This window comes from Phalacrocorax carbo, chromosome 1, assembly GCF_963921805.1.
Source record: "Phalacrocorax carbo chromosome 1, bPhaCar2.1, whole genome shotgun sequence".
NCBI classification, from domain to species: Eukaryota; Metazoa; Chordata; class Aves; order Suliformes; family Phalacrocoracidae; genus Phalacrocorax; species Phalacrocorax carbo.
In genome coordinates, this window is record NC_087513.1 from 213,252,520 (window position 1) to 213,279,836 (window position 27,317).

General features: G+C 40.4%; 1 protein-coding gene across 4 annotated transcripts in view; it reads left to right on the top strand.

The window, feature by feature from the left end:
* Nucleotides 1-27,317, top strand: part of TENM4 (teneurin transmembrane protein 4) — a 607,970-nt gene that overhangs the window by 86,133 nt on the left and 494,520 nt on the right. For 3 of the 4 annotated variants that reach the window (XM_064441474.1, XM_064441478.1, XM_064441476.1), the window contains exon 2: nt 5,359-5,501. The exons of the other annotated variant lie outside the window; for it this stretch is intronic. The gene's annotated coding sequence lies outside the window, so the exon portion shown is untranslated. The remainder of the gene's footprint in view (nt 1-5,358; nt 5,502-27,317) is intronic. 4 annotated transcript variants of the gene reach the window in all.

A 27,317-nucleotide genomic window follows, 5' to 3' on the forward strand; every position in this document is an offset into this window, starting at 1 on the left:
GATATCAAAAGTTCAGGTGATAAAAGGAGGGGGAAAATGTCGTTTATGATAGGATCAACAAAAGGTTAGTCAACAAGCTGTATGGAAGGGGGTTGATAACATTAAAATCTATGTGTATCTAGTGCAGCCCAGTAGCAACACATGGCCACCAGGTAGAAATAGTTTGCCAGTGCAAAACTTGATTGGCTTTGGCAAAATGGACCTGACCCAATTGGTCCTTTCAGAGTCCCAGGAAATATTAGAGTAGGACTTTTGAGGTCTTCCTCCAATGAAATAGGTCACGACCATTTATTATTAACTGAGGTAAAAGTAGGTGAAAGCCACACTTGAAAGAAAGTTTGTTTCCACTACTTGCTAACTGTGGTTGATAGTCCAGTAAAATTATCAGTGTTTTACTTTCCGCATCCTAATGCAGAGCTATCGGATTGTATCATCACTGCATCTGGACTAACCAAGGTGACAAAGCAGACACCATTACTCTAGCGTGCCCAGAATAATACATGATGTTTCCATAGCATCCTGCCCAACAGGGTCAGGTAGTTCCCATTTTAGAGACGACTTTGCTTAACAGCAGGGAATTCTGCAGGCAAAACATTTAAGCTATGGCCACTGGTTCCTTTTTCACATGCCCAGGTGGTGAGTATGCAAGAAAATTGGCAACAAAGTTTCTCAATATGAGATCTTTTTTTGCCATGGTGAGGCAGCTGGCAAAAGTGGCCAGTTATGAGCATATTGGCTTTTGAGTGAGCACGTGGAAGAGCCAGGGACAGAAACCTGGGAATCCACTTGTGTGACTTCATCTTATGGTCTCAGAACCATTGAATATTACAGAGGCTGGAAAGGACCCTGGAGATCATTTAGTCCAACACATGCTGATCAAAGCATGATCAGCTACAACAGGTCAGGGTTGTGTCCAGGCAGGTTTTGAATATCGCCAAGGATGGAGACTCCAGAGCCTCTCTGGGCAGCCTGTTCCAATGCCCCACCACCCTCCCCCAGGCCAGAAGCTTCATAGGACTCAAGTGTTTTCGTTTCTCTGCTGTTGATTCCCTGATACAGAAGATGCATGTGTGTAGAATAATAACCTTTTTTCAGTGGACCAAAAAGTTCTCTTTACAAGGCTTGGCAACTTGTTGGTGCCTTAATGAGTGAAGTATCCATAAATAATTGAGCTTTCTCAGCTGAAGCAGGGCAACCCTTGGCCTCGGTATTATTCATCTTCTTTAATAAAGGATGTTCTAGTGGTACATTCAGGATCAAGAAGAGTTTTGTTAATGCTGGAGGACAGTACTGATATCGTAGCCAATTAATGTGCCTGTTCCTACTAATGATAAACGGGTCTGTCATCAGTTCATCTGGCATTGCGCCTCCAGCCTTACATAATTGTTTGTGGATATACCCAAGGGTTTTGATAGCTGACGTTTCAGCTTTTACAGGTCATCAGAATTCTTCAGGAAAGATGAATTTGGTAAATAATAGTCTGCAGTAGAAAACTGGAGGTGAAAAAAGCAAAAGTATTCAGGTGATGGCAACCTCTAAAAAGGGCCAAACCCCATCTGAGGAAGAATCTTTTTGGTTCTATTTCAACCGAAGTCCAGGGAGAGGAGAAAGGGAAAATGCATCTAAGGAACACTGGTGGATCCAGGCTGGTTTAGCCTTCATGGGTTAATAGCTCATCTGAAACCGATGTCTTCAGTGGTTCTGAAATTGCAGGAAGTGGTCTGAGGCTGAGAGGGAATAATGACTCAAGGAGACATAATTTCTAGGGAGGAACTGAGGTCCTGCAGTTTTGCTTTGGAGGAAACACAAGCCACAGAATGAAATTCCCCGCAGTTTCAAGGTTAGCAGAGAAGCTGGTGGCTGAAGGAGAGAAATCTGAGGAGGGAAGCAGAAAATATGAAATGATCTCTGTGTGCCTGCGTGAGTGCAATGTTGTGCCACATAGCCAACGCCTTTTGTTCTTTAGCCAAGAATCTGAGCTGAAAACGTCTTTTGCAAGGTCCTTGCAGGATGCATAGCATCTCTCCCATTCAGGGTAGTTCATGTGAAATAACAATTTCATGTTAATTCAACATGGAAACTGTGGGATCTGGGCTTTGAATTGTTTTAATGGTTACCGTCCTCATTTAGATAACGGACAGGCAGAAGAAGGAGGTAGGGAGAGGATCTGCTCATCCTGACATTCCACCAGATGAGAAGACAGTGATGGCCATGCCCAGCTCGCACCACTCTTATTGCCACTTCTGATGGTCTTCTATCAATACTCTCACATCTGAGAACTGGGGACAGCTGTTCACAAAGACCAAAGCACACCATTACAAATCAATCCCTCCAAATCAGCAGAGGCACAAAAGTTAGCTCTAGCCTAAATTTAATCAGCAAATCTTCCTGGAGTCAGTGGAGAGAAACACCTCTGGAGGGCAATTCAGAGCAGGAATCTGACTGCAAGGGCGGCATTAACCTTAATGACTCTTCTCCCTTTGCCAAGAGTCAATGGGATTAATTCGTAGCTGAGCAGAGAAGACTTGTACTGGCTAAGAAGCAGTCCCAGTATCAATAAAGCTACCACAGTGTGCTCTCTGTATCACAGATCTGCCATATGGCTCCACTTATGGGGTCTGGGCATGGGGGCTGTGGAGGGAATTGCTTTCCTGGGCAGGTTAATGTAACAAAAAGTGAGCAGCTCTGCAGCCCTTAATCTCCCTAAAGCCCAAAGCCTCAGCCCTTCTGTGCTTTACTCTGTGCTATGCTTCGTTATAGAGTCTTTAAACAGCTAAGTTAAGGATAGAGAAAGTAATTTAAAAAGAAAACACAACTTTGGCTCCTTATAGTTGTTTTTTTTTGAAGGACTGAGGTTCCTCTTGGGTTAAACTTATTAGATTTTTGTAATTTTGTTTATATAGTATTACAAAGTCCAAGCTCTATGGAGTAGACACCCAAAATTAATACCCAACTCCAGAGTATTTAATAACTAAAGATAAATTAAGGTATTTAGAACAGTGTTTTAAACATTCCAACATTTTAGTTCATTTTTCTGTCAAATATGGAACTCCTATTTCCAATTTTGTAACAAGATCTGACAGTTTTGCTCTTATATTTTATAATAACCTTACTCACAGTACTCCAGGAGCTAAAGCTTCAAGAAGAAAACATAAATGAATGCTTGGAGTATAGAAATACTTTAATTTAATACTGCAAGTTTTGGGGATATTTTTGTTTTAATATTTTTTGTTATCATCAAGAGGTATATCCAATACCAATTTTCTGTATTTTAATTATGTCTGGAAAATGCTGCTCATTGTAAACAAGCCACATAGTTATTTAACATGCAGATTTTAGCTCAGGGATTTGAAGCAGTCTAGTGGGCTAAGACACATACTCTACATTTCCATTCGTTTACTCACAGAAGTTTGCCAGGACTCACCAGATACATTTCAATATTCTCACCTTTTCTTTGCATTGTGATTTTTCTTTTCCTTGTTGAATTAATATTATAAACACATTAATGGAGCTGTTGGTGGAGAGAATATATACTGTTTCAGTTCCTTCACTGCTGTAAATCAGCATAGTGCCATTTACATCAGCAAAGCTACTATTTACCCCAGCTGAACATCTCCTCCTTCAGTTCTAATATTAACTCGGTTAAAAATAGGAGATTTATATTTAAACCTTTGCTTCCTGAAGTGACAGTAGGTGGGCCAACTTGCAACATGATCAACATTTACAGAATTATCTCTACTGGAATCCATTTATGTCACTTCCTAACAATCAAAACATAACAGCTTTTTGGAATTGCCATTGCTTTAATTTTTACAAAAAAGCAAGGCTATTAATTAAAAAAAAAAAACCCAACACAAAACAAAACCCCACAAAAACCACCAGAAAACAGCGAGCCCTGATGCAGCATGCATGCATGTGCATAAACAGCGTACAACATGATAGTGGTATGCATCATTCCCTGAACCAGTACTTGTGGAAAGGGGTGGTGCACTGGCTTTATACATGGGGAGCAGCAATAGTGAGGTGGGGGGATCTCAGAGTCCCGTTGTCATTGCATAACTTGTGAGTTAGTGCATGATTTTGTTTTATAATAAACTTAGAGCCATTTGAGATGCCATGGGCTATTCAGGATGCCCAAACTTATTTAAGAGACTGGCAGAGAAGAAAAGAAGATGCAGGATCTGCAGGAAACACACAGTTTCTGGATGTAGCTGAAGGACAATCAGAATAACTAGCGCATCTCTACTGGCATTGGACAGTTTTGTGTGGACAGCTGAGCTGACTTGTGTCTTACATCTGCAGTCACAATTTTTCAAGTTATTTTTTGATAACACTGAGGGGCATGATAATTGTGACCTATCAGAAGCTGTTGGCCTTTAGCAAGATCATATACTGGCTCATTTTCACTCCTGTGCCACATATTACACCTGGGACTGTTGTCACTAAACTGAGTGACATTACCAAATATGCCTCGCAGTAAACTTATATATAGATTTAAGTGCCTACAAAACTGAGAGTTGTGTTCAAGTCCCCATTAAGTACTGAGCTGCTAAAACAATGCTCATTATCCAATCAAATTTAAAGTGTCTGAACAATATGGACCATGGGACTGAGACAGTAATTTTTTTATGTAGGTTGAAACAATCGGTCTTACCCAGCTGCCAGACACAGGATTCATTCTCCTATAATTCCTTAAAAAAGACCAATATAAGTCTGTGAAAACAATATTTTAGTGATATCTTAAAATAAGTAAATGTACTTTATTATCAACATTAAACATAAAATCTAGAAAAGAAGAAAAAAAGATGTTGTTATAAGGTTTGTCCCATGAAAAACTTATTCTTTCTCCAGTTTTAAATATGTGTGCATACTAACCTAGGTCCAATTTCATTCCAATCAGCTTGAAGCACCTCACATTTGGTGTACACTTGCTCCTTATCTGGCCTTTGAGACCACACCTGAACTGTGAGGCCACCCATGGCTGGTGGCATGCCCTGTACCTCTTGGATAGGAAGGTGCCATAACTCTGTTCTGGTTGCCCAGGCGCCTGGGGAAATCGAAGCACGGGAAGGCAGCTTGGGCATGGCTGTGCTGTAGATACAAAGGTGGATAGACATCCATTTCTCTGTATCAATACAGACATAAAGACAGATACCAGTTGCTGTCTGATGAGATGGTAGCTTGGGGAGAAAGTGCTTCTGATGTAGGTGCTTTAGTTAAGTGCTCACAGATAGGGGGAATCTGGGTCTTTGAACCGACAAAAGATCCTACATGGACAATCCTGACAGCTACCATGCGAACATTTACAAATCCATGCCGGTCTTTTCTGACACCCAACACCTGGCTCCTTTTCTGTAGTGAGAATGGCTGGACCATTGCAGTGGCGCACTGATTTTTGTGGATGGTGAACACAAAAAGGGGATTGAGAGGAGACCGCCCGAGTTATTCTGACACATGACTTGAGTGCTTTCTATTCTTAGACAAATGAGGATCTGAAATATGTAAGTACACTATCATTATTCTATAGATTTATTTGTAAAAATGAGAGAAAGAAATAAAGCTCTTAATCTATCCTGGGTATGGGATTTATACATCCATCTTTTTCTTTCAATGTGTGTTTATACTTAAGTGGAGTTGATAAATCAAGATTTTTCTTGTGATATTTTAAAGCATGATTATTTGTCTCTCAATTCCATCCTTTTCCTTTAAAGAAATGAAAAGAGCAAAAACCATGAAATTATATTTACAGTGTCATTTTAAATGCATTGTCTAATAAATAGTGATAACTTGGAAGATCCATTTTTTTTGCTCTATTGTTAACAAGAGATTTAACCAAAATGATTGAATCAAGATAAGAAATGATCCCAGGTTCCTCAAGCCTGAATAAATGACATTGTCAATGTTAATATGCTGTTCTGGAAGTTCATCTGAAGTGTAAGGAATAACCTAAATATAATTTCATGGCAGCTCATATCCTACTTAGCATAATTTATTCTTTACTACAATCTCCGTTCTCTGTGTTTCACCAGCATTTCCAATACACCAAGTACCCACCAACACTTACCTTTTTACTCTTCCGCACTCCCAGTACAAGTAAAGATAACACTTTTTTTTTTTCCAAAAAAATACAAACTGTACATTGACTTCCAAATTGACAACTTCACCTTTACTTCCACCAACACTTTGCTGAATTAGCGCAACCAATACTTTTACAATAACGTGCTTTTACAATAACATGTGGATCTACTATTTCTGACTCACCTAATGATGCTGCATAAGATGCCTTTTAGAACTGCATTATTCCCCATAAAATATTACTTGTGTTTAACAAATAATAAATAGAGTTTGTCAGCAACAGAATGTTGTACCTCAGTTTTCTGAGTTCACATCCCAAAATATTTCAAAAAGGACAAAAGAAAATCAATAGAAATATGAAATGTCCTTAAAGCGCTACATATACCAAAGCTTTAACTAGCCGTAGATAAAGATTCAGAAACATAATTAAGTTTATTTCTACCGCTTCAAGTCAGGAAGTCCATCCTTCAAAGTACAGAAACAAATCAACAAGAGCTGTAATGGCCTGACTGTAAGGACGAGGCTGAGTCCTATGATATTTTTGCGTTTGAAATCCAGCACAGGAGAATGTCTGTATTCAGACAGGGTTCAAAGTATAGCTCTGTATTTCAAGGATGTGCTGATTCTTCTTTGGTTTTAAACAATAAGCATATGCTTGTATACTTCTCTCGGTCCAGGCTATAATTATGTTCAGATTATAGTGTTTATCTAGTAATGAGACTAGCCTGCATTCTTGCAGCTTTGGGTAAGTTCTTGAAAATACACACTGGAACAGTAGCAGGCAGATTGTTCTTGATATGTCTTTATTAAAATAAATGTGTTTAAAGGAATGTTTAGATTTCTGACTGTAGCTGACTGATTTGGAGGAGATTGGTATAGCAATAATGCTATTATATCAAGCCTCTCTTTATTTTGGGGATTCCCAGAGATATTTCAATAAAAGAAACTATAGCCTAGGCATCTCCGGTAGGTTAGAGGGAGAAAACAAGGTTTTTTCAGGACAAATGAAAAGTGTAGCAAGGCAGTAGCGGAGCACTCGTATTTCCTTTCAGAAAAGAAATGAAAAGCCTCTGAGTGGTGAAGCGGAGCAGTTGGACATCTTCTTAGACATGCAGATATGCAAAGGACATTGATGACACCACGAAATAGCTGCATATCTCCAGATAGGAGCTTTTCTATCATAATTTGTTCAGCAGCTATTAAAATATCCCATTCCTGGAAGAAAAAGCCCTCGCAGGTATCAGGACTTTCTTAACAAGAGGAAAGAAACCTTAGTTGCCACAAATTTTACTTTTTGAGAGGTGGATCAACCTAACCTAGACTTTTTGACAGATAGGGAAACAAGCCAAGATTATATTAAAAATTGTGCTGGGGGTAACCATTCTCTGCCAGATGTATTGCATATACCCTGCTGTGTGCATGGGTATTTATAGGTATGTCTATACAACATATCCAGTCAAGGAAAAAAAATATTTATGGGAAGGTGTGTTAATATCTGGTTGTCCATGGCTAAAAACATACAGTGTTAATACATTGTCCTAGCAAATGGAAGTGAAGGACATAAATGAAGGGTTATTCCCATAGTGATTCAGTAGTTCAAAGAGATTAATCAGTACTACAGGTTTGCTGGAAAAGGGTGAATGGGGGATCCATTCATCTTGGTTCCCTGTGGTTGCTATCTGATAGTAAATCTCATCCACCGCTACCTGTGTGGGGAACCCTGACAACTGGGAGGAATCTGAGTTATCTGAACCATGCATCTCCCCACATGTCACCAGGATGGGGATTTACATTTGAAATAGGAATTGGTTTATAACCCTGCAGAAATGCACAAGAGTAATAAATGGATCTTATCAGTATGTCTGGCCAGTTTTGAGTTCCTGCAGAAACGTTGCCACATAAGGATCTCTGAGGTACTCAGATATCAGTATGATTAGCCTGGTAGACAGACCTCTGTGCTGGGGAAGCAAGGTCAGTGCTCCTGGGACAATAGGAGACATAAAGATTCAATAATAATATCTTATTTTATCAAATGATGTCTGCAGAACACTTTACAATCGTTATGTGAAGGACAAAAGAAACCACATATATAGAGAGGTAAAGGCTGACATTTCTACAGTGCATTTAATTAACAGAATTCCACACAAGCCTGGCCTTTGGAAGAAAAATAATCTTTGGTTGCACACTGGGCATGTTGAGCTTCCATAATAAACACACAGGGAAACCCTTTAAGGCATCTACTGAATCAAGGCTATTGTTTTGCTGGTGCCACGTCCTTAAAGACCCTGAGGTTGAAAGACCTTCTATAAAGGTGAAATCTGTTTTGCTTACTACAAGTAGGGGGTTGATGGAGACAGGAAATAGCAGCAATAACCGATCATTTTTATTAACGATGCTTTTCAAGCTGTTGGAGCTCTTGACATAGCTGAATTTCAGTGAGGAGACAGAACATGTCTAGGTAGAAATATCTGCCACGAGCCAGTAGAAGCGCTGTTTATGGGAAGTGTTGCAGTTCCGTTTGTTGTTAAGGAGTGGTCCAATGAGCACTTGTTAACATTTTTTATTGGTTCCTATTAAGAAATTGTCATTTTCTTCTTCTACTGGCAGTGCTTCACGGAACCCAGACTACAAAATTAACCTATCCCAAAATAAAGCCACTTATTACTCCATATCAGGGTTCAACCCTATTGTTATGGAAATGGGATGATCAGAAATTATCATCCAACAGAAATGATCATCCAACCATGCCCTTAGTTCACATATTCTTATGGCTTGTTCTCTCTAGAATCACTTTTTAGTTTTGGATCCTGCTCTGCAGCAGAAAATTAAGGGGGGTGGTGTGACCTAGTGTGAAGACTACAGGGCTGGGATGTAGTAAAGTGACCTTACATCTACTCTGGATTTACAAGGGCTTGATTTTATCACTGTAGCTTGCCCATTTATGCAATGAAATTAATGAGATTGACCAATATTCATAAAGCATGTTGAGATAAATAGAATAAAAATATTCCTTAGTAGTTGCATGTTTTTATTATAATTTCTTTTTTTCCCTTAATGATAGACTCTTTCCAGAAAACGAGCCCAGGATGGGAATAGGTGATATATTCAGACCCTTGCAGCCTCCACTATATAAATTAATTTCCAGCACCCTGTCCTTTAGTCGAAAATATTAAAGTACACTACCTGTTTCACTAGACATGGATCTTTTCTATGGCATATGGTTGGCATCGCTACATGATAATTTATCAGAAGGATTTGGGAAAGGCACAGAATGCCCCAAAAATGGCGAATAAAGCTGATTCTTTTTTTAGACGTGGGACAAGAAAAAGCATAGTTGCTGATGTGCACAGTAATATTTTTTCTCCTATATAAAACCGTTGGGATAAGTACATTGTGTGGAGTGAGGCATAGAGCTCTCCTAGAAACCAAAAATATCTTTAGAAATTGAATATTTATAACGGAATTAACAAGACTGCCACTGTCGTAGCTTCAGGTCTGAAGTCACTATCATTGCCAGTCTATGAGAGAATAAATTGTATAATAGGTGCAAAGTGGCTAAAATATAAAAAGTGCCAAAAAGCGTTGGGTTTTTTTTGAACTTTTTCCATATGAATCAGATGTATGAACAGGTCATCCAGGGACGTTGGGCAATCTCCGTTCTTGGTGACTTTCAAACAGTGGGACAAATTCTTGCACTACGTAATCTAACTGGACCTGCTTTTGAGACAGAGGTTTGACTACAGATCTCCAGAGGTCCTGGTCAAACCTGAATAATTTTTGATTCTGGGAAGGGAGGCCATCAAAGATGAAAGTTCATAGAAGAATCTGGAAAGTGCATCTTTGTTATTACTCAAAGGCATCTCTATCTTTACAGATGTCTTAGTGGGACAAGGAATTTTTCTGTTTATCTACTTCTCAGAGGGAAGGGCAAGTCCACCTTCTCTGACAGCTCTAGGAAACAATGTGAGGAGAGGTTGGCTGAATTTGCCGACACACACATTTAGCTTCAGCTAAACGTTAGCTGAAGTTTCCTTCACCAGTCACCAGTTTTATAGTGGGGATTTAGCACTGCCTATTCTGCACCAGATATCCCCATGCAAAGAGGTGGGATGAGATTCCTGGCTGGAGGCTTTTCCATCCTTGTATCTTCCCTTCGTATGTAATGCCATTGCAGTTGCTATATGTGAACAGTAAACTGTTATCAGCCACTTCAGAGTATCTGTGCCAAGGAGGAGGTTAATCCTTCTGGGTCCTCAGCTGAGGTTCCTCATAACAGCAATATGGCAGACACTGACATATCCAAACTGCCCAAGGGGTCAGGATACGGGCCAAGTGGCTTGTCCCAGTCTTGCATTTTCCTACTCAAAGTGCACTGTGGGTTTCTTCAACCCAAAGCCAGACTGACAGCCAACAGATAGGCCATACGGACAACACTGACATCACAGAATCCCAGACTAGCGGGGGTTGGAAGGGACCTCTGGAGCTCACCCCGTCCCACCGCCTGCTTGAGCAGGCACACCCAGAGCAGGGGCACAGGGCCGCGTCCAGGCGGGGGGTGAATGTCTCCAGGGAAGGGACCCCACAGCCTCTCTGGGCAGCCTGTGCCCCTGCTCTGGCACCCGCACAGCAAAGGGGTTTCTCCTCATGTTCAGGTGGAACTTCCCGTGTTCCAGCTTGTGCCCGTGGCCCCTTGGCCTGGTGTTGGGCACCACCGAAAAGAGTCCAGCCCATCCTCTTGACACCTGCCCTTCAGATATCTATAAGCATTGAGGAGATCCCCCCTCAGTCTTGTCTTCTCCAGGCCCATGTCCCAGCGAGACATACTCATTGGGATTCTCCTACCGTCCACTCCCACCTTTCTCACCTCCAATCAGTCCCATTCTTTTATCCTTGCTTACTTTTCCTGCCTCTGGCATGAGTGGGGAAAGCAAATTTTTCTGCTTGTCTGCTTGTTTCTGTACTGCAGGAAGGCAGGATTGTAGGTAGGAAATCAACAGTGTGCGTATCATGGCTGCAGTTTGAGAAGAAGGCTCCATAATATCTGTATCTATCGTGTCCTCACAGGTAACTCTGCATTGAGCCAGAGCAGCAATTTCAGGCTCTTTAACCCTCACAACAGTAGGATTCCTATATTCTATTTTCTCCTCAGGGTTTACTGAAGTTAGATCTAGGTAGACAGACTGGTCTTCTCTTGGCCACTGCTCTGAAGAGAATTGCACACTGTGTTGTCCTCTCTGTATCTAGATCTATGCCATTTTTGGTGGCTCCAAATACTATGGCTGTGTGAGATGCTCCTTGAAAAGTTTTCTGCTGCCTCTCCAAATCCGTGCCTGCTGCATGAGTCCCAGCTCACCGTATTTTAGTAAAACATCCACAAACTTAGGGTGAAGGGTATTTGTGGCAAAGGATTGTCTGAGCCACAATCTTCTGCTGTGTCAACTTCCGTTGCACTTTGGTGGCCTTCAGCCGACAGGAGTGATTTGAAGTTCCATGACAGTAGAAATAGTTAAAGAAGTTTCCACAGTAAGAAGGCTCACTGTGGAGTTTCAAAATAGATTTTTCAAGCAGTTTCTGAGCACTCCTTTTCCCCACCTGTGTGGCCTAGATAGCACAATCCTCAGTGTATCAGCAGATAAAGCAATTATGTATTTTCAGCTGGTCCTTAAAAATGCATCCAGCCCTGTACAAATACCTTTACTCTTTGCATATAATAAGGATGCAAGACCTTTCCACCCGCCTCTTATCTTCGTATTGCAGATAGGGCAAGAGGGAAAGGGGCCTCCCGCCACAAGAAGGTGAACTCTGAATTTGGTACGTGATCTGCAGGACAGAAACAGTTAATTCTTCTGAATGTATTATTTTCAATAGAGATGGCTTTTGAAAACAGAATTTAATGAAATCCAGCGTCCTTTTCACAAAATATTTGAAGGAAGTCGGTTCGATAACACTTGTCAATCAATCCTTTCCTATTGTTACCTTTTTTTTTCTTCCCACCCCCCCACCCCCCCCTTTTTTAATTGGCATCTGTCTGGAAGGACACAAACAAATCCCATGCTGGTATCTTAACTAGGATATTGTGGAACTGTTCTTTTCAATCCTTAAATTTCTCTGCTGATACAGATAAATAAATTGCAAAGCCTATATTAATAGGTGCAAGGGGCAAAAGCATAAGAAAAGCTTCAAAAACATATGCAAAGAAGTCCTTGAGTATATTGAGAGGATATTTTTTGAAATCATATTTACTCTGTTACTAATAAGTTGTCAAAATATATGCAAGACTCTGCACACTAAAATCATCAGACAATTAACTCGCCTTTCTCTACAAAATAAGTCAAACTCAAAATAAGCAGATATTTAACCTTTGAACATTTGATGATCCCTTTCTGTTAAATGTTATGGTATTGCTAGCAGAAATGTTTTAGTTATACGCTTATTACTTTAAAAATCAGGCTTAGAACAGGTATAAAAGTCTGAAGCAATATTTTCTACCAACTTTGTCATTCATTTCCATTTCACTTTATTGTGAAATACTAAGCTATTTGACATTTGCTGGTGTTCCTGTAAACAGGTGTACTGCATTTATGGTTTAATTACCTTGGACTTCTTATACTTCATCATACTCATTTAACCTCATGCTACTACATACCTGGCTTTACCTGCTATTTAAACCATCGGTACACAACTAAGTAGGAGTTCATAAAGATTCCGCTGAAGTACATCAAGCAGGCTGTTGTAACAATAGGTGAAAGTATGCGTATGTCCAAAGGACTGCTGAGCATCTTCTCTAGCAGCATAATTATTATGCACAAGAAAACAATTTTCTCACCAGCCTGTGCAAGATTATCTTTTATGATGGCATTTTCTATCAATAGTCATGTGAGATAGAAGGATTCATTTTAAATTCAAACATTACAGCCTGCCAGATTAATAAACCATATTTATGAAATAATAATAAGTCCCTGAATGTGTTTTTTAACTCAGGAGATTGAACACTGATATTGAGCAGGTGTCTCTCTTCAGGAGCCCTGTAGTGCTATAGGGCACGCTGTTTGCTGTGCTACTGATACGCTGGGAGCCAGACCGAAGGATGGGGTTGGCACACACAAAGCCTCCATGTTTCTACTGCAGTGTGAAGTCGCATATCAGAACATGGACAGATGTTTTGCTGGGACGTTCTTAGCTTCTTGAAACCATGGTTTCTCTTCTCCAGGTTCATGAGCGGAGATGTGAATGAACACGAAGCCTTCAGAAGCTCTTGAAAAGGATGCACAAATACACACAAACACACAAAATTCAAGAACACAGAAAAGCTTAAAATTTCATTAGGTTTAAGCACAAGCAGGGATGGACGACTAGGCATCATCAGTCTCTAGTTTGCTCAAGAGGGTCAGGAAGGTAAAAATTTCCATGGAAAAGAATCGGGCTTGATTCAAAGTTTGTGACAAAATATTTTTTTTAAAAATTGGTTTCAGTTTCACTGGATCAGTGAAAACTAGAACACCTTATTTTTCTTAACAGTCATTCACATGTTGGACTTCTCGATACCAAGATGGAATTGAGATTAGCGTACTCACAGTGGCCCTAAAAATTTCTGCTGTTTTTAGACTTTGTTGTAAAATAAGTAGTCTATTCCATTGTGCCTTGAGAAGGAAAACTTCTAGGTGTGACCGAGGTTAGTACATCTTGACTGAGGGCTTCACTGCACTTCAAAAGTGGGGTGCTTCTGTTGTACCCCTGTAGGGGACAGTACACCTCTCTTCCTAGTGGGAATAATTGGCTACCAGCATAAATATGCCTTACACTGCTGCTCTTCCCTTGCTGTAAGGGGAATAAGGTGCAGAGAGCTGTGACAGTTTTAAATGGGTTTAGCTGAAAACTGGGTTCTGTATACGTATAGCCATACAGGTAACTAACTGCCCTCAAAACTGACTGAGGCATGTAGGTATAGAAATGTGGTCTTGGACTGTAAAAGCCTGAAACAATGGTTCTGCCTGATGCAGGAAAGCAACGATGGGAATACACAGCCCTGTCATCTCACCAGGGAGCTTCAGCTCCAAATCCATTTCATAATAATTTTAAACCACAGCTGTCTAATTGTTTTAGCAAAAAAAAAAAAAAAAAAATTTTGCTGGGTCTTTCAGGATTCAGGATGAATATTTGGGCTGCAGTAGAACACCACTGTCTCTGGAGGTCTCCTAGCAGAGCCCCTGAGAGACTAAGATGCTTTTAGCAAGACATAATATCTTTCATCATGGAAATACATACAGCCACGTGCCTTTTCTGCTGTTGTTAAGGAGAGCACTCCATAAGTATGTCTAAAGGACAAAGTGGCCTTGGGATTTGATTGGTTGCAAACCATCACAGATCTGAATCTGAATTAGTATTTAATTGCATCAAACCATTGCCTGGCAAGGTCTATCAGCTGGTTTGGTTTTATTTCCTCAAGCTTCATACACTAGTACTGCTGACGGGAAGGGAACAACGTCAAAGACACCAGATCCCCAGCACTGCTGGCCACCAGAAAATGAAGAAGGGAGACCTGAGAGAGCTGAATTTATAAAACAGAAGATGAAAAAATACATTTGAACAGGAGCAACAGCACAGAAAAGAGTGTCAGAGAAGGCAGTGAGAAAACAAAAGAGAAGGAAACAGCAAGGAGAGCAGGACCAGCATTGAAATGAGGGAGACAGTAAGGGGTTGGTAGGTACCGTGAAAGCCTGGCTGTGGGGGCCAAAGGAAAAGAGCAGCTGAATTTCTTCCCACATTCTGCAGCTGTTTTTTAATTAATAAATACACAGATCATGCCAAAATAAAGCAATGGAACACCCACTTTCACCTCCTGTGTAATAGGATCTCCTTGGTTAAACCTGTGTTAAGCCTGGCAGTTCACATCGTTGACTTTTTCTCCCAGCCACTGTCTAATCACCACTCTTTGGAGCCAACATCTTGTTCCTGCAGTTGTCCACAGCCCTTCCTTTAGGAAAATATGGAACCAGTACTGCAGCATTAGCGATAGAAACTGATCCCTGAGGAAATATTATCAATGCTGCGGGAGAGGTGTTCAGGTGGATGGCTGACTTGCAGAGGCGCGTGCATGCAGCCTGGGCAGTCTTGGTTTCTGTGACTGCCTCTTCATTCTCAAGTGAGAGCAATTTTGTTGATCTTCTCTAACTTTCTGGTTTACATCTGTACTAAAATGATCAACGGGCCAGTGCAAGAAGAGAATATTGACAAAACAGATGCTGCTCTGTCACAGAGCAGAACTAAGAGGACCTTTTACTTAACCTTGCTATTCCAATCATGCCTTGATTTTACTCTGACAAATCAGTTCTCAGAGGTGAACTGGCAGTCCTGAACATCGGGGTGATTTGGGTTGTTGTCTGACTTAGAGAGCGGTTTGAAGGGACAGACTAAAGTCCTGTAATTGAGCAACCTTGAACTCAAGATCTAAGCCTTAATTTCATAGATTGGTCTCAATTTTAATTTCTGTGGAAAAGTTTAGCTACAATAAGATTTGCCCTAAAGGTTCAGCAGATTGTCTATGAATATCATCTTATGTCAAGTCTGTCCAAGATTTCTTAAAAAGTTGGTTCAGTTTAGTTTTTCCTTTGTTGTTATGAAACATGTATCCTAGAATCTGATAATTAAAGAATTTTGAATCATTGCATTCACTTGGTTAGGCCACAAGGTGTATCTCTGCAAGGGCGCTCCACTTCTCCTGCATCTGCAAAACCCTTGGTGGCAAAACAAGCATCAAGCATTTTGCCGGATGGATTGCAGAGAAAGAATTCAGCTTTAAAAAGGCAAGTAAAATTAAACTTACAGCTCTGGGAAGAAAGCCAATCTTTAGTATTAATAATAATTCCATTGTTTTTAATCCACTTATCATTACATAAGTTGATTTTTCTTTATTTCTGTTAATTAACAAATATTTAATTGATTTAGCAATTCACTAATGTTCTTGATGGCAAAATATTTAACGGAGATGCAGCGAAGACAACGGCTATAAGGGATTTCAATGGGTTTTTTTCACATTGTAGTTACTGAATGCCAGCCAGCACTTATGATCTGCAACCCCCCTTTGTTTTTAGAGGAGCTATGTCTGGAAAAATAACTGAAGGTTAATTATTGTATCTATCCCAACTATAGCAAGTCATAAGCAATATATTAAATTAAGAAGCCTATATAAAAAAAACCCCACAGCTCCAAGTGACCCAGACAATTAGATCAGCAACCTAATCTAACGGTTTCAAAATTTCAAAGATTTTTGAGGTCAGAAAAACCATTAGCTCTTCCACCTTGACCTCCCATTTAATGGGGGTGATGGAATTTCATTCATTCCCAGTTGGAGCCTAGCAACTTCTGTGCTGGACAAATCTTATCTTCCAGAGACGCCCTGAGCTGGTTCAGAGGCAGAGGTCCCACCATGCCTATTGCAAGTGTGCTTAAGTGGTTAAGTGCATTCACTGTTAAGTGTCTGTACCTTTTTTCTGGTGTGAATTTGTTTAGCTTTACCTTTCGATCCTTGGTTTGTGCCTTTCAATATAATCAGAGGATGCTCCAGTGTCTGTCTCCTCCTTTTGAATTTATTTGTGCACCCAAATAAATTTTTCTCTTCCCTGTCTCTCCCAGTGCTTTTACTTTTCTTTGCATTTCATTTACTTGGGACAGGGAAGCTAATTGATCAATTCCTCTATCAATTTCAGTCTGTTTCTCATTTTTTAGCACAATAATGCCTGGCAAATTCAGAGGACCCTATTTTTTAGCATTTTTCTTTTTTCTAACATGGGAAAATAATTTCAGTTTCTCCCAGTACCACTCCTCTTTACTAAGAGCTGATATTTAATGTTGAACTCCCGGACAATATCTCTAGAAAGGTAAATAACACCCTTCTTCATGACACAGTCACAAACAAAAGCCTGTCATTTAAAAAAATATATATTAATGGGTCACCTGTCTTGATCCTATAACTGCTGATAACAAGCAGATGGGAAGGAGCTTACTTTAGCCAACCTTGACCTTCAGCCCAAGTGTTTCCCATTATTATCTAGCTACTGATCCTATGTGAAAAGAATTCTTTTCTGGTATTTCTGTGTTAGAACCGCAAAAGCCATGATTTAATAGACGTGCTTATAGCACATTATATGTTTCAGGCGTCTTTTCAAAGATTTCAAAGCCACATCCTGACAGTTTCTTTTTTTTTTTTTTAAGAGATGCCTTTAATAACCATTTCTTGCTGACTTAAGAAATAAGGGAGGAAAGTGTAACTTCAAAGTGTTGGCAAAATAATATGAATTATCCAAATGTACTTGTAAAGTTGTTTCCAGTTACAGTAGTAGTAACTCAAGACTGATAGCTGATTTCTCCTTTCCCAGCTGTTTCCAATTTAAACCGGTATCTTTTGGAGTTGTTCTGCACTATGATGCTACCCTAGAACAAACCAGTCCATTCAACTCTATTTTCTAAAAAAAATGGAAGCAAAACAAGAAAAAATGCAAAAATACCACTAATTAGTATATTAAGTAGGTATGATACTTCCAGTTCTTTTATCTAAAGAGCTGAAAGACGTAATTAACACAAGTAGAATTATAAAGATTATTAAAAATTTGAATGAGAACATGAAGACCTATGTGTCTTTCAATACAGGGTTGAAAATCTACCAGTAACATTTATATATAAGCTATTATAGGCAGAGATGATATTTTTTCCTTCTTTGCAATATGGCAAAATAAGAGAAAGTAATAAAAGATATTAATATTTAAACAGTTAATCATACATTATTAATAACATTATAAGTGGCATTAATTAAGATCCTTACATACCTTTTCCCATCTTCTCTCTATGTTGCTGTCCAGACTAATCATGTAACCTTACTGTACCATTGACCTTTGACCAGAGGCGTAATTATTATTAATTATTATTCTTACTGCTGGCACTGGGCCCACTAAATCTTCCCCTTCAGCTGCTTTCAGAGTTGCAAAATTTTGAACTATTGCAGATCAACCTATGGACCCTTGCAGGTTTTTTCCTTTTTTTCCCCTTTTTCTCCCTTGGGTATGAAATTCCCCCCCCCCCCCCCCCCCCCCCCGTACATTTTTTTGCTGTTGATCTGTCCTGCTTCTTGTCTTACAACAACAAGGGTGGATTTGTAATGCTGGGAAGGAAAGATTTCTAGCGATGAGGACACTATAGGCCAGGCACAGATTATCTGCAGTGGTTGTGGAGTTTCCTTCATTATGAGAGAAAGTTAAACAAACATCTGTCAGGCATGACCTCCCTGTAGTTAAGCCTGCCTCAGGGCAAGGGGATGGACTAGCTGACCCCTGGAGATCTTCTATGGCCCCAAGTTTGTCCGAGGGGAATAAAGCAGACTGGGCTCGCTCCCATGCATGGTTAAGACCTGGTCTCTCCCATGCACATGCCCACGTGCCTTGCAGTGCTGTAGAAGCCCAGGGAGCATCCTGACCCTGCCTAAAATACTGCACGTATCTCGCTGCTGTCCCTGGCTCCTAGAATTATATTTGTCTTGACAAAAAGATGACCAAACAATGATTTTAAGCGATCTTCTGCGATCACTTTTCAACATGTTTATTTTTCCTCTTGGTCACCTGCAGTAGAATTTATAAAGAGAAACAGTTTGCTGGCATTCAAACTGGTAGGATACAAATAGAAACACACCAGTGTCCTCAGAGTGTTGTAAATACTCTAAAAGATGTGTTCCTTTTAATGGTGAAAGACATGCATAATTGTATGCAAAAAGGAGGATCATATGCTGTAGCAAGGCCCATTTGTTAGTGCTTTTAGGCTAGAAAATATTTTGAGTATTCAGACCAGTCCCCTTCCTTTCTCCACCAGCAACACCTTATCCTGTTGCATGACATGAGAGTTTGTGTGTTCCTGATCTTTACACCCTCTGTGAGAAGCCATAGCCCCAGCAAGTAATGAAAATAAAATCTCCCCAGGTTCTCCATTGCAAGGTGACGTTTCCCTTATTCTCCCCATTTGCTGCTTCCATCCTCTGCTCTACAAGAAAGCTTAATGAAGAGACCAAAGAAGAGGCAAAGCTCAGCTCCCCATCCTGGGCTGTCACGACAGAGGCAGGTGTTGCATTATGCAGGGAGGAGCATGCTCCTCAGTAATATTATCCTGGGAATTATCTTAGAGAGATTGACCTGTGAATAATAGCCAAGCCTCAGGGTTAGCCTAGCAGTAATTATCTGCTAGATGTTTTCAATAGCCGTATCCTTTCAGGTCAGGAGGCAAACATGGGGACTCACATCCATGCTTCATGGCAAATTATCATTCAATTACAGTGACTTTTGAACGCCACCAAATGTAAATTGAATTGCCCTTCCTTTCTGGCATCTATTTGTATGAAAAAAATCCAGGGAACTTAAAATGCAAGATATATAAGCAGTCCAGCAGGCATTATATACAGAGTCTGGAACTGTAATAAAATACTTGAAAATTTTGTTTTCCATCAAGCAGTTTTGGAGGGATGTGTGATTTGCAGATATAGGCTGTGTCTTTGTTGCAACTTGAGTTATTCAGTTAGCCGTCCTTTAGCAAGCCAATTCCTGAGAAAGGAGTCACCCCAGTACAAGCTGCTTCTTGCACAGACAGGATACATTAGGAAAGTAACACACTCGTGTTGCAGCAACTCATGAGCGGTATTAGCTTGGCTCTATTGTAAGATGCGTTCCTAGGCTGGGGCTCATCCCAGCTGGAAGGAGCCAGTAGTAGTTTCCTTCCATCTATTGACAATAAAGGAGTTGAGCATGGCTAGCTCATGTGAAGATGTCCTCAACATCCAAAGTTTAACGAGAGGTGAAACCTACCCTATCTGTGGAGTAGTTCATACTCAGTGTCTCCTTGTATAGCCCTCGCCTGCCCTAATTGTGAGTCAGCTCTTGGAGTCAGAGCGCTCACGTGGTGGGGGACCATGGCTCAGTAAGCTGCAAATGTGTGTGCACTGCTCAGGGATAAGGGGTTAGGTGTTGGAGCAAGAAGAGCCTCATGGTTGCTCTTTTGCTGTGAGAGAAAACATCTTACCATTATGATGTGCAGGCAATAGAGAACTGTGCCTGGCTAACAGCTTTCAGGTAATATAACTTTTTTATTCCATCAAGGTCACCAGCATGAAAACATATTGAAATTAATCCTTAAAGGGACATTATCCACTTCAAATCATAACTTGCAGGTATCTTTCTTAATCTGACTTATTACGGGAATGCCTTAGACCATGTAGAGGGAATTAATTTGAAAGCGCACTTGACTTGTTGTTAGTTATTGATATTCTGTGTTTGATTTTGATTTTGCATGCGGCTTAGCCTGCATGGGGAAAAATCAATAAAATCTCTTTCAGTTTTTTTTTATAGTCTGTTTCTCCCTCCGGCTGCCCAAATAGTGGTGGTTAGATTTCAGGGTCTATTCTGGGACATAATGTCTAAAACCAGGAGGTTTTAATTTGATTTTTTTTCCATCCCGGATTTTATAGAAGTTTGGTTTTGAGATAGTATGAAAAAGATTTTCTAACAAAATGCAAGTTTTGTTTGGAAAAGAAGATGACAAAGTATACAGAAAAACAGCTTGGATTAGGTGCATCTGATCAATGTAAATATTCACAGCTGAGGTAGTCACCACAGATGGGTTTTTTTAGTCAGTGGAGAGAAACAAGCACATCCAGGGTGCAATCTTTTCATTTTAAAAGACACACCTAAAATAAAAACACATAATACGTGCCCTAAAAATGTCTGCTTCGCTCTGGGGATTAGAAAAGGGGCTCAAGGTGAAAAGTTTGGATGGACACTAGAGACAACTAAAGTTGCCTAAGTTTCCTTCCTGTGTGCGTGGGATCCCTTTCTATCACTCATGCTGGCATTGCTCCACTGTGCAGGAAGGACACCACTCCTTGGGTGAGAAATCAGGGCTGCAGAATAGTCTTCTAACTCCTAGGCTACAAAGTGATGATGATACCATTCTTTCAGGCAGCTTGGCTGTCTTGGATTCTTGCCTGCAAGGTGAAAAAATCCAAACAGAAGGAAAAAGAGCATCCCCTTCTACAAAGCCTTTAAACTGGCTCTGAGATCACTTAATAGCAAAGAGCTTAGGTCCTGTGTTGGCAGAAGCTCTTTCTCACCTCTGTTTTCAGAAGCAGGTTTTGAACCTAAATCTTATACTTCTTTTGTGAAAGTTCAGGTCAATAAGTTACTGCATAAGAGAGTAGGGAACAGGGCAATGCACCATTTTCAGTGTCTTGGAAGAATAAATTGAGAGTTACTGAAAGGTTGTAGATACTCAGGTTAAGGAGGGCTGGCCAACCTATGAACCACAAGTTGAGATGAACCAAATAATTTCAGTTCTTAAGTTATGAATGTGGGCAAGCCTCAGTGACATACTCTCTTTAGTGAAATCCTCGACTCTCTTTCTCGAGAAAACTGGGACTCTGTAAAGCCTGAGAACTCGAAAGGTAACAAAGAAGAAACACAAATACATTTTTAGTGGACTTTTAGACATGACAAAGAGGTCCTTGCTGCAGTGGAAAATCCATAGGAGGTCACAGAAGAACGAAGGTTACTGTTGCAGAGGAAGTGTAAGGAGGCAACTTTCTTACTGTAAGTTCATTCTTTCTCTACCAAAAGTTAGACAGGATGAATTTGTACTAGGTCTGTGTGAGTCTTAATTCCTTGCTGCTTCTGCTGGTATGGCCTGATCTTATGGTTAAATGGCCATATAAATAGTTTTGGGTAAAATACTTCAGAGAAGTTCGTTTGCTCTATAGTGTGGTGTGTCATCCATATATTTTAGCAGCTGTCTCCCCCAGAGAAGAAAAAAATGAAAATTAGAAAAATATTGACATGAAAGATTTCAGTGGCTTGCTGGAAATTGTTGGTTTAAGCCTGTTGACCTAAAGAAACAAAAATGTAAAAGAAAGAAAGAAAACTCCAACCTCCACAAAGGAAAACATGATGTTTCAGTCCAAGTAAAATGTTTCATTTGATCCCACTCCTTTTGTTTTTTCTTTTTTTTTTTTCCCCCATTAAATTTTGCAGCTGCTTTGTTATTGAAAAGAAAAACAGTAAGAAAGCTCATTCAGGTCAGCCCAAGACATAGTTGCTTCTTTTTCATTGGTTGAGATTCACCTTGTGAATCAAAAAGGGAAAAGAAGCCAGTGTCTTGCAAAACTCCTTTAGAAGCATAAACCAATGGCTGTAACATGGATTACTGAGGTAAGATCAAGCATTAATGATAGTTTGGAATTTGTTTTAATTTTGCAGTGAAATACATTGCTATTTTATTTTAAACTTGAGCCAAAGCGTATCCTCATGCACAGACTTATGCTTGAATGAGTTCCTCTGTATGGGAATGCTGCCCTGAAAATATATAGGGAAAATTGGAAAATTAAAAGACAATGACAAAAAGCCAGCAAAGCAGAAGTCAGTAAGGTGTCCACTGTGGAATAAAGTTTGATTATTAAATTTAACTAAGTGGTATAAGTTTATAGCTTATTACAAATGGATACAGAGAATGCTTGTTGCAGGAGAGCTGAAGTAGTAACAATAGTAATTCCCAATGGGAATTTTGTATTCTACTATAGCATAAATATTTTCCCCTAATAATAATAATGATTAAAAATACAGCCATCAGACACATATCCTGGTTAGATATTTGGCAAGAGAGATGATTTAATCAAATTCCCATTGGAGTGCCATGTAATTGAGATTTTGAATCAACATTTACCATTATGATCTAAAAGAAAAAGGTTTAAAAAAACCTGTTTTGGCTTTCAAGGGAAAGGAGAGTAGAACTATTTATAACATTTAGCCTTCAGGTAACTTGGTTGTTTCTTTGAGTTGCTTTGTCTGAATTAGCAAACAAAATCAATTCTGACTATTTCAATGAGGAAAAAAAGTAAAGGAAAGGTTAAAATTTACAAAGTAATACGTGAAAGCTAAGGAGGGAGGAAGAAGACATGATAGCTTGGAGGTTAAAAAAAAACCTTATTGTAAGCTTCTCTGGTAAAAAAAATATTGAATTTTTGTAATTCTTTAGCTATGTTATCAGACAAGGCTTATAGTAATCCTCCCAGAAGGTAGATGATCTATAGGTATTTAATGTATTCATGAAAGCTGTGCAGGGTATTGGCAGAATACAGAGCCTGGAGTGGGGAGTTCCCAAGTGAGCTTTGCTGAGCCAGGGCCCCCGTTGACTTACAAATCCAGTCTGCAGAAATACGTGCAAAGCAGCATCTGTGCTAGGCAACTGTGCCGTGTACATCAACACGTCAGAAACAGGCCTCTCATTAGTTCCCACCTCAGGCTGTGTTGGATACGCATGGAAATGCATGTTCAAAAGTTGGACATGACTCACAGGGAAACAGGTGAAGAACCCTGACACTGTCACTGCCAAGCCTGGCAGGAACTTCATTCTGCATGACATTTCTTGTGGCTGGACTCAAACTCCTTTTGCCCTCTGCAGCAGAGTGAAGGCAACTCTTCCGCTCCTCCATGCCATTACAGCCAACCTTGCAGCAATGTAGGAAAAGGTTGCCTAAATTTGTCAGCTAATGGGATGACATCTGTTTCTGCTTCTCTCCTCTCAAGCTTTTTGCCTTTTGGCCTTTGCTGTGCATGGGAGGGATGGGGCACTGCATCCAGATGACAGGACCCTGGGCTGAGAGTCAGGAGATGGAGGAACTACTTTTCTTGATCGTAATACAGGTCTTTCTGTTCCTGTGACCTGTTTGACACTCACCAGTCCTTGATTATTCAAAGAGAACTTAAATATTTGATCTTACCCTTATTTCTAAATTACTATTTAATTGCTTTATTTGTAAGCCAAGAAGCTCAATACCTCTTCCATATTCTCAATGATTAACGAATTAGAGAAGCTGTGAGGTTTTCCAGCCAGAAGCTTATCGAGAAAACTATGTTGAGATCTGTAACTCCAATACGAGTAAACGGTCCTTCTTCCATTGATACCAAGAGTGGTGAAGCTGATTCAAACCAGCTGGACCTGGTCTTACAGTTTATTTAACAGTAAACTCTCTAAAAATATTGATTTGCACTGTCTGTACTTCTGCTCTCTGCCTCTGACCCGTGGCCTCTTCTTGTGTAAACACACATTCTTCGGTTGGTGAGAGACATAATGATGGTCTGGTTCCGTAAGCTGAAATCAGGTTTGTTTAAAAAGCCTCTCCAAGGACACTTCACCCACTGATGGTCCTTATAAATCTGACGCTAATAACAACATTGTGACCTGCCTGGCAATGTGGTAGTGCTGACCGAAAAAGCACAGGCTCAGACAACACAAAGATCACTTTAAGACATTATCATTTAGACATCAAGAGATTTTAAAGTTGAGATTGCAGTATAGAACTTTCTCCATGCCATGGACCTGCAGTGGAAGGAGGTGCGCCAGTATGGGGGACCAACACTTACCTTGGCCATGTTGTGTCTCCTGCAGTGGCATTGGTGTGCCAAAGGTAAAAGGATGTTGGCTGAATTTTGAGAGAACTCTTCCTCTTCACCTAAAAATATTCAGGGCCTGAATGCTCCGGTGCAGTGACTGGCCCTTTGGTGCCTTGGATAGGATATCAGTACCACCAAGAGGCTCAGACCGCGACAGGATAATGGAGTGCCATATGGGGAAGAGCACAAATGTGTATCCTGGGGTACAGATATTGAGGAATATTTAGGAAATATCTATTTATTTGCTGCAAAGATGAATCTAGGTCTTGGCGAGAGAGTGTGCAACGGACTGAGGTTGGAGTTGGGGACACCCAGTGCTGCTGGCAGAGGGAGATCCTTAATCACAAGAGGGTGTTTTATGTGCTCAGATGAGCCTTTCCCAGCTAGCTCCCTCAAAATCTTCAGTTCCCTTTTCCTTCTATAAAGAAGTGGCCTTTGCCTTTATTGGACAAGGCCAGAAGGACATTATGGGATGGGTGAGGACTAGACCATGGCCTGATTCTCTACTGCCCTTCAGCCTGGTATCTCTGTAGAATGGATGTAAATCATTCCAGTCCACCTTGTTTGCATTTCAGGCCAGGCTGTGCACACATTTCAATACCTGCAGAAATAATCAGTCCCTCCAGATTTTATAAACAAAGGACTGTGTATCAACCTCCTGCTGGAGCTGGCTAACATAGCCTGCATGCACTTTTCTATCTGTGAGCTGGATCTGCGGCAGGTTGTCAAAGTCACTCCACAGTTTCTTGATCGAAGGCTCCGTGTGATCTGTTTGGGCACATAGAGCCTAACAGGTTGGGAAAGAGTCACTGCACAAACTCAGGCACTTAAAAGAGAAGCATCATAAGGCAGATTTGCCTTCTGGAGGTGCCTGTTTCCACTGATTGCAAAGAAAAGCCAAGGAAGACTAGCTTATACTCAGATTTCTAATGTGGGAAGATCAGCAGCCTATTAAAAAACCCAACAGTATAAATATGTTATATTCATAGGGTTTTTTTTAAAGACATGGGTTCAGAATTTAATGCCTGAAACCACTGTACCTTTCTGAAAAGATCAGCTGGATTAAAATGTAAGTGACAGTAATATGTAAAATTCCTGGAAGCGAAGCAAGTTTTAGGGAAATGGCCACTGAGCCAAATTCCTGGGTATTGGGAAAGCAGTGAAATTCTGCAACTCAATGGAAATACAAGTGGTTTCATGTGCAAATTTTAAGCCCACCAGTGAAAAGCAGAGCTAACCTCCTTGTAGCCTACTACAGAGACACTGAGATCCTTGTCACTTATTAAAGTTTTATTTTGTTCCCCCACGAACAAGGCAATTAATTATTTAGAATACCAATCAATCAGGGGTTAGATGTACTAATCAAACACATTCCAGCTGCTAAGTATTGCTCACTTAAGACATTGATCAGCTGTAGGATGCTCTGTAGACCATTTAGATGAGTATTTTCTGACAATGTGCTTTAAACCCCCTTGAGGTCAAATCTTTGACACCGTCTGCTGGACCATGTGGAAGGTTGAATGCCAGACTGTCTGACAGACTGTAATTATTTTCTGTCCTGATGCCCTTTCTGCAGTCATTAGAGGATCACATTTCTGAGAAAGCCAGAAAAGTTCCTTGTACTGCAAGCAGCTAATGGTCTGAAAATGAGTCTCTTTTGTTATGTTGATGATTTGCCACTGGATGTTGTTTGAAGCCCAAGATCAATTATTTAGGGTTACCTCCACTGGTATCATCTGTTCTTGGTCTTGTGTGGCTCTGTGCTTCCTTGCCATTTCCACCACGATGAAAGACGTACGGTCAGTATTGAAATGCATTTGCTCTGCTGGAGGTACCTTCAGTTGCTCTTACAAGGATAGGTGTCAGTGGGGAGCCCCACAGGAGTGCTGATCCAGGACTCTCCAGCTAGGTGCTGTATGAGCATGAGGAAGTCTAGATTTTCTGTCTTTCAGGACAATGCCCCGACTGTTCGCAGAAATTGCTAAGAGAAATTAAGATGACATTTCACAATACATAATTGAAGAATGAGACACATTGTTTGCAGTCCTAACATGACTGCAAATTTAGGCTATTGCCTAGCAAGTTACTATACGAATTCCCCTTACGTTGACCCCTGTGGTAATTGGAATTTCAATTATTCATTTTCAATTACAAGCATGGCATGATGATCACAAATGTCATTAAGTATTAAATTACATCTAATGATAGATGGATGGAGGGATAGATAGATGCCTCTCCAGATCTTTTCTTTATTTAATGCCAGTAAATCAAACCGATGCTTTTTATAGAACTTTTTTAAAATACCAGAAAGATGGTAAAATGCCATTTATCTGCCGCAGATAAAAACTTGTTAATGCACATTACCTGAGTGCAGGGTAAGTTTTCATTATCTGTCATTAAGACGAGTGGTGCCCAGTGTGTGTGTACACAAAGGCGGGTACTTTGGTCTGCAATGAGTAGCAAGGCGAGGGGAGGCCATTTGCTTCCTGACTTATGAGAGATGATATCCTGGTGCCCATAATTGGGATCTTTGTTTAACAGCCTCCTCAGTGTCTTTCTGTCGTGCACTTGCATGTAGAGCAAGCTCAATCGCACACCGTATTTTAGAAACCTGGAAGTCTGGGTGGGGAAATTATGAGGGAGATGTAATGCCATAAATACTCTCAACCTGTGTTAGGTGACCTGCGCTCACCTGTGTTAGTCCTCATGGGGAATTTTTACGCCCATGAAGAAGAAAGAGGTTGAGGACAGGGTTTTTAGGCCAGGTTGGGC